This window comes from Macrobrachium nipponense, chromosome 8, assembly GCF_015104395.2.
Source record: "Macrobrachium nipponense isolate FS-2020 chromosome 8, ASM1510439v2, whole genome shotgun sequence".
Taxonomy (NCBI): Eukaryota; Metazoa; Arthropoda; class Malacostraca; order Decapoda; family Palaemonidae; genus Macrobrachium; species Macrobrachium nipponense.
Genome location: NC_087203.1, coordinates 40,871,352 through 40,880,205, shown reverse-complemented (window position 1 = coordinate 40,880,205; position 8,854 = coordinate 40,871,352). Strand labels below are relative to the sequence as shown.

At 39.0% G+C, this 8,854-nt stretch overlaps 1 protein-coding gene across 2 annotated transcripts in view; it reads right to left on the bottom strand.

The window, feature by feature from the left end:
- LOC135222705 (trafficking protein particle complex subunit 11-like) overlaps positions 1 to 8,854 on the bottom strand; it is a 196,784-nt gene that overhangs the window by 98,329 nt on the left and 89,601 nt on the right. The window lies entirely within an intron of this gene.

The window sequence follows — 8,854 nt, the reverse complement described above, 5'->3', positions numbered from 1 at the left end:
CTCGTCCTCCAACGAAAAGGAAGACAGCAGAAAAGTGAGGAAGGTCCTCCTTTCGATCTTTCAAGAATCAAAGTAGCAGCGAAGTCCTCCAAACATCTGTAGGGGCCAGACTCCTAAACTTCGTAGGGGTCTTGGACGATAAGGAAAAGCCGATCCTTGGACGCTATCAGTCTTGGGGAAAGGTTTACATTATACCTTTTCCAGGACAGACCACCTTTGTCGAATTCCCCAAAGGAACTGTCGGCGAAGTACAAGGACCTGTGTCTGAGAGACACTTCTTCAGATGGTGATAGGAATGAAGGACAAAGAGGCAATAGAATGAGGTTCAGGATCCTTCCTCTCCGGGGTTTTACAACCGCCTGTTTTTAGTTCCAAAAGGCATCCGGAGGATGGAGGCCAGTCTTGGGGGGGGGACGTGAGCATTCTGAACAAATATGTGGTTAAAAGAAAAAGTTCTTGATGGAGAACTTCTGCCTCGGTTACTTTCAGCCCTGCGAAGAGGAGAGGGACTGGATGGTCTCTCTAGACTGCAGGATGCATATTTCCACGTTCCTATTCACCAGTCATCAAAGAAGTATCTCAGGTTTGTGATACAAGGGAAAGTCTACCCAGTTCAGGGCCTTGTGCTTCGGCCTCTCCACGGCTCCACAGGTATTACGTACCTGATGCGGAATGTAGCCAGATGGCTACACCTGGAAGGAACATAACCGTCTCTCTGTACCTAGACGATTGGCTGATAAGAGCAAAAATTCCAGGAACAATGTTTGGAGGATCTGAAGAAAACATTAGAATTAACAAAGGAATTAGGACTTTCTCGTGAATCTCGAGAAAATCGCAGATGATCCCCAGTCAGGACTTAGTTCTATTTGGGGATTCAGATGAATTCTCGAGATTTTTCGGGTTTTTTTCCATCTCAAGAAAGATTCTTCGAGGGATTCAGAAAGTTACATCCTTCCTAAAGAAAGACAGGAGTTCAGCCAGGGAGTGGCTGAGCCTTCTAGGGACTCTTTCTTCCCTGGAACAATTTGATTCCTAGGAAGACTTCATCTAAGGCCTCTACAATTCTTTCCTAAAGAGATCTTGGACTTGGAAGAAGGGCCATCTGTCGGCACCACTTTTCCGGTAACAATAGAGGTGAAGAAACACCTAAAGTGGTGGCTACTCCCACTCAAAGAGAACAAGGGAGTGTCCCTAGAGGTTCGGAAAACCCAAACCAAAATCGGTTGTTCTCAGACGCTTCAGAGACGGGATGGGGAAGCGACTCTAGGGGCAAGAGAAGTCTCTGGCAAATGGAAGAAAGAACAAAAGGATTGGCATATAATGCCAAAGAACTATATGCAGTGTTTCAGGCATTAAAATTCTTCGAGTCAGGAAGTAAGAAATCAAGTGATTCAAGTCAACGCAGACAACACCACGGCGTTGGCTTATATAAAAAAACAGGGGGGGGGGGGGGGGTGGGGGGGGGGCGCACTCATTTTCCTATTCGAGATAAACGAAGGATCTGTTGTCATGGACGGAGGAGAGGAATATCCACCCTCCTGAACCAGATTTGTAAAAGGGGGAAAGGGGAAAGGTATCAGAGCAGACAGGCTCAGCAGGACAAAAACAAAGTTCTCCCCACGGAGTGGACTCTGCACGAGCAAGTTCTGCCAAAGACTGTGGAACCTGTGGGGAAGGCCGCAGATAGATTTGTTTGCGATGTTCCTGTCAAAGAGAATAGAGAAAACTTCTGCTCCTAGTAGAAGACCCGGAGAGCGATAGGCGGTGGATGCCATGCTACTGGGAGTGGTCGGGACTCGACGCTTACGCTTTCCCTCCATTCAAGTTGCTAGGAGTAGTGATGAAGAAGTTCGTAGCATCAAACAGGGACGAGATTAACTCTCATCGCCCCGTTTTGGCCATCCCAAGATTGGTTCACAGAGGTACAGGAATGGACAGTAGACTACCCAAGATCTCTTCCAAACAGGATAGATCTTCTCAGACAACCCCACTTCAAGAGGTTCCATCAAAACCTCCCCGCTCTCGCTCTGACTGCCTTTCGACTATCGAAAGAATTGGTCAGAGCGAGGTGGCTTTTCAAGCAAGGCTTCGAAAGCAATTGCTAAGAGCCCGGAGATCGTCAAACTATCCGGGTCTATCAATCGAAGTGGGATATGTTTAGAAGATGGTGTAGGAGAATAAGCTGTCCTCCTCCAATACCCTCTGTGACCCAATATAGCATATTTTCTGTTATTCCCGAGAGAGGAATCCAATCTGTCCGTATCTACAATAAAGGGATACCGGAAGTATTGCTCTCAGCGGTATTTAGAAATAGAGGCTTAAAACTTGGCAGAGGATAGAGATTTGCACGATCTCATAAGATCGTTCGAGACGTCAAAATCTATATCCTCTACTCCGCCAAGTTGGAATCTGGATGTTGTGCTCAAATTCCTTAACATCGGAAAAATTTGAACCTCCCGACCGTGCCTCGTTCAGGGATTGGACGAGGAAAGTGTCTTTTTCTCATAGCCTTAGCGACGGCTAAGAGAATAAGTGAAAATCCATGCCCTAGATTCTCGGGTGGGTTTTAAGAAAGACGCAGCCATCTGTTCTTTTCAAAACTCTGTTTTGGCAAAAAATGAGAACCCTTCGAAAACCATGGCCAAAGGAGTTTTGAGGTGAAAAGTCTTTCAAACTTAGTGGGAGACGAAATTGAAAGAAACTTTATGCCCCAGTTAGAGCTCTTAGGTTTCTATCTTAAAAAGAAAGGAAGAATTGGTGGAGGCATGTAAACAAGTCTATGGTGCGACAGTTCGGGACACGAAAAGACCAATGTCCAAGAATGCGCTAGCGTATTTATTAGAAGTGTGATTATGGAAGCTCATAGCGATTGTGCAGAGGATTCCTTTAAATTATTACGAGTTAGAGCTCATGAGGTAAGAGCAGTGGGGCAACATCATTATCATTCCAAAGAAATAGTCCATGAAGGACATTATTAATGCGACCTATTGGAGATGCAACTCTGGTATTTGCATCCCACTATCTTAGAGATGTTAAAATTACCTACGACAAGTGGCTTCTATCTAGGTCCTTTTTGTCGTCAGCGGATACAGTGTCTGGGACTGAGGACACATATCGATCCTTAAACTTTTATGAAAAGTCTAATACTTCCATACCATCTGGTGGATGGGCCTCTAACTTTCTTACCTGGACGGCTAGTTGTTGCACAGGCGGCCATGGCCTTGTTTAGGTAAGGAACTTTGAGTTTATCATACAGGATAGGCTTGGATAAAAACGGGTGTCTTTGATTACGGAGATCTCCACTATTTGAGGTGGCGGGTTTTTGTGTTACTACTGGTAAAAGTGCTTGGTGTCGCACAGGTGGGCGGCCATAAGCCCTTGCTAGTGAGGAACTAGAAATGTTGCCTTTTAAACGGAGTAGTATTAAAGACATTGTCTAAATTCGTACATGGACCTCTCCTTTTAAGACAGTATCAGGATTTTCTGCTGACAGGAGGCTTGGGCTCGCACAGGCGGCGTTTTGGTGCTTTTGACAGTATGAGAATGTGAATAGGTCTTACAAGCGAGGTAGTACAAAATTGAAATTATATTTGTTTATTTTTATTTATTTTTCATAAAGAATTAGGTGTAAAATATTGTGATTGAGTTTTTTGGTTGTTTTGCAGGAGGTCGGGGATTGAAAAAAACTTCAAATTATTAATTTGAATAGTTCAGTATTTATACATTTGGCATAACAGAAGTGTCGCTAATTGCCCCTTTGCTTTTAAATAGTAACTTACTTAACAGTAGTTATATCTGCCTGCCGCTAAAGCCTTTGTGAACGTTTTTTCACACAGTTAAGCAGTCTTCAGCATAACCTTACACGGGTGGAGTGACGAGGAGCGGCTCACTTTCTCCTCTCACATTTTTTCAAGTGGATTTAGGATTTATATACTCACGCTGGATTTATGACTCCGTCTGGATTACTACTGGATTTAGTGCTGCATTAATTACTATGGATTTTTCTCCATCATGGATAAAATTACACCACTAATTCCATCGAGGATGGGATCCTGGACGCTGCTTAGCGATGATCGTCTATTGAATGATTTTTTCCACACTCGCCAGAACCTGTTATCGCAACAGGGTAAGCATAAGGGGCTTTAATGCTTGTTCTTGCGTACATATTCTATATGCCAGTGTTTTGAAAGTTGTTTCAAGTATTTTAATTTATTAAATTCTTGCTAGATTGAACCTATGATTTCAATGCAGTCTATAAATTTATTTCTTAGGTATTTGACTACTCGTTGATTTTGCTATTTGTTTTGACTGATGATTTGAGAGCTTTTGTGAATTAGTGTTGATTAAGTAAAATATTTTACGTAAGGTGATTTTCGTGATTAGCTAATTGCTGTTTTCGGTGATTCGTTGATTTCAAGATTATTGATTTATATGAAAATTGTAGACTTTAGGTCATGCGATTGCAGTAATTGATATTTTGATTCGTGTTGATTTTGTTGGTTATTTAGTTACTTTTTATTAGTGTTGTATCTTTTGTTCTGATTTTTCCCCGTGGGTTGATTCTCCTTTACTTTGTATTTTTTAGCGGATGAGTGAAAGGAAGAAGGTTAAGCCCTCGCAGTTGTGAACCTTAATCTCGTACAAAAGTGCATTTCTTCGTCCTCGCTTGGACATTCTTAATCATTCGAGGACTCGTTTACGTCATTCCACCACCAGCTGCTACAGTGATTTATCTTATTTTAAATTATTTGTATTCATGAATGTCTAACCATTTAAATTTAAATTTATTTTAAATTATATTTAAAATGCATTTTTTCCATCTCTAACCCTTTCACTTAAAAATGCAAAGTTTAATGATATGATCCTGATTCATTTCTATTTATTTATATTTACATATTTACTCTCCTAATTTTTTAATTTTTTTTCCGCTCGGGGATGACTTCTTGCAATCTTAGAAACAACATTTGGTTAGGTTAAGGTGATCAGGATTGGGATTGTGCTCCTTAGAAAAAAGGTTCTTGTCATATAAGTGGATTGAAACCCTTTGACATAGCCCTTATAGGATCGGCCAAGTAAGTGGATAAGACCCCTTTGGCAGACCTACAAGAACTCTTAGCAATAGATCAATATCTCGCTGAGGCTCTTGAGACTAAGCAGACTCCTGGGCATTAACCATGAAGTCTTCAGTCTAAACAGGTAGGAACCAAGGTTTTATGTTATTATTACCTACAACGATTGTTGTGTTTTCTGTTAAATCAGTTATTAGCTGTCTTTACCCTCCTCCAATGGTGTGAATCAGCTATGTATATATCCGACAGGTAAGTTGAATGTATAAAAATGATATTGTTATGATACAATAAAGTTTTATACATACTTACCTGGCAGATGGTTATACAATTAAATTACCTACCCCAGCCTCCCCTCAGGAAGACAGATGGTGTAGAAAAAATCTGATGGAAAACGGGAATGGTTCCTATTCCTGCCACCCAGCGGCGGCGCGGTGGATCACCTGACCTACCTGTAGCGTGTGCGCGAAATTCGAAATTCTGTCGGCGCGACGGAGTCAATAGCTATGTATATATCTGCCAGGTAAGTATGTATAAAACTTTCTTGTATCATAACAATATCATTTTGTACAGGTTTTTCCTAACTTCGGTCCATTACACATTTGTGACCAAAGTGCTGAAGATTTCAGAGGACCCTTTTAGGTTCTAATTTATGTTAAATGGTGAAGCTGGCATGGTACATCTGTTTAACTATCTCTATACTTTCAGCTCCAGCATTGAGGTGAAAGACAGAAGGGTAAAAGATGGCGGATGAGTTCGACCCTTATGGACTTCCTCCTGAAGTCACTGCTCATCCACATGCTTTGATAGGAATGATGGGTATGTAGTTTTTAGAGTATCTTTGGGGCTTAGATAATACTTTTTCATAGTATTTTTGTGAATGAACTCAAGGAAGATACTGAAAACCCAAAGGATTTCATTAATTAAATTTTTTTGGAATTAAATTTACATTTTACTTAATTGTATTATACTACTGTAGTTTGTAAAGTTTTCAGTACTGGATTTAATGTAAATATATGAATAAGTCATTTGCAGTAAGTTATTGACAGATGCATTTGTTGTTCAATGATCTTTTTACAAGGCCTCGATATACAAAACAAGGCAACTCATAAAGCTGTTTGGGAAGCATTTGCCATGAATCGCAGGACAGATCGCACACCTCTCCACTTTCGACTCCTTTCTGTTGATTTCCAGATGCCCTCTATGAAACCAAAAGTGAGTGAGATTCATTTTGCAATTTTGACATGAAGTTGCTGCTTGCATGAATTGTTTCCAAATTTTTTATGAAGTTGCTGCTTTCATGAAGTGAAAATGAAGACAGAAAGTACATTGTATCTATTTGTATGTGATCAAGGTGCTTTACCTATTTGCTATACTGTATTGTGTTATCTTTCTGTCCTACCAAAACATTTCTTACCTACCAATTTGAAGTTATTAGTTTAGTCAGTATGTTCATTTGAAAATATTGTACTGTAGCAGATCTTTGTTTTATATAGTACATAAATTGTAACTGCCAGCAGCAACAGTAGCAAACCATATTTGCATTGAAGATTTTTGTAGACGGTTGATATTTTTATTTACAAAACCCATTATAACAGGTTACCTAATGTGTTTACTTATTTAGGCCAGAAGGCAATCCAAAAAGAAAGGAAAGGAATTAATGGGGCGGAACACCAAATGAAAAGACTCTATCTTAATAGTGAGAAGATTATGGGATATCTTAATATTGAGAAGATTATGGGAATCAGGGAAAACATAATGTCAGTGAGAATTCCAAAGTTATAACTGAATTAACATAGGGATTGCTGATGAACTCATTTCACAGTTAACCTCTTAAAAGGAAAAGCTGATGTAAAAACATTCATGGTATGGATGACTATGCAGAGTAAATCAAGGATGTGGTAGACTGCAGGTGTTATGTGGCTGCTTGAGAAGAGGATAAAGAGAAATACTTCTCTGTATCCAAAAAAATTTATTACCGGTTTTATTATACTTCTCTTGGTGTCTTTCTTCTATTCATGCAGAAACTTTATCTATTATGTAAGCCTGCTCAGCATGTTTCATATGAGTCTTGATTTCATGTTGGTTAGTTTTATTTGTAGTGGCTGGTTTGAAGAGTGGTCAGGTTATCGAGACTTTCAAATTCCCTGGGTAAACTTGGGGTGAAGAAGAAATATTTATTAGGTTGTGGAATCATTCGAAAATATAGGAAGCCATTGTATTTTAGAGAGTAAGCTTTGTTATGTGTATGTACAGGATATGAATATCTTATATAGGTTATTTGTTGTCATTCACTTATTCAGCAATTCCTCCTTGAATGAAATTTTATTCCAAAGAATTTAGTCATGTTGAGAATTAGATGCAATTGACATGATAATCAGTATGTCTATGACTCTTAACATGACAAATGCAACAAGTAATGATGCTGATGGCTTTAAAATAATGCTTTTGGTGTATTTAGAGCCATGATCTAAGATATTGAACTTGTCAAATCTTTCTTCAGCTTACTTCAATTTTTGTGAGAATGCAAGAGTTTTAATAGTTCTGAGAATTTTTATTCTTGAAGAGATAAATTTTTAGTTTTCACTGATTTGTTAATGGTTTTGGAAACTTATAGATAATTTTAAATGTCAAGCATCCACTAAGTATGGATATTATATGATTGTTGTTTTTCTTTGGATACAGGTTAGTACAAAGTACAATAATTCTTTTGCTATACTGTATTATGGATATTACTGGAACTGAAAAAAGGGTGATGACACATATGTGTCATTAGAATTCCTTAAGGGGGATCTTTTTTCATATACGTAATGAATTTTTCCTCATTTTATTAAAGGCTGATAAAAAGAGAAACCTAGCAATATTTATATGAGAGTCTGTTTGATAGTAAGAAAAATTGTGTAAATCCAGTTTACAGTGTAAGTGGGAATATTTTTTTTTCCTGCCTAAAATTAAGGTACAATAATATACTTACATGATGGATTCTGGTTAAGTGATGGTCTGCAGCCCTGTTGAAGTGATTGCATGGTTCCTTGACTGTGAGCTGCTTGATGGTAAAATATCCATGACTCAATGACTTGAGAGGAAGTGGTTATTTTTATTAAACTAGTGTTATGTGAAAACATATTCTTATGATTGAGCGAGCTTTTGCCTTGTTTATTACTCGCATGCGCGTATCATAATTTATATAGATAAAAAGAAGGAAGTTTGGAGGTTGCCAGCCAGCATACAGACACTAAATACTGGCAATAAATGTATTTAACAATTACTTGTATAAATTTAGTAACAAAAGAGAGCACAACAGATATTATATATAAATAATATTAGGTTAACTGTGGTTAACCGCTGAAGCTTGAAGCTGCAAGGGGCTTCTTTGGAGTGGAGTGGTGTACTATGGTTCATAACCATACGTGGAAGTTTCAGCAAAAGTACACTTGTCCCCTGGAAGGGAAATTTACGACAATTAAACACTAGCTAATATGCACAGATTCCCTAATCCACTTAACCATTCAATTACACTGCACTATTGGACTTGTACAGATTATTTATACTGGTGGACGTAGCAGTAAGTCTCATAATTAATTACACGCGGCAGTAGCTATATTCCGATAATGGTAATGCTTAGACATATCGAAGAGAGGTTATTCTCAGGGTAAGGGGAAACAGTCTCAGGCGGAGCCCGCCATGAGGGTGAGACCGAAGGATAGGAGAGAGAGGAACAAAGGTTTGGTGGATAGGATTTCTCTCTATACAAATAGGAGGGAAGGATGGGGTGTTATCATGGGGAA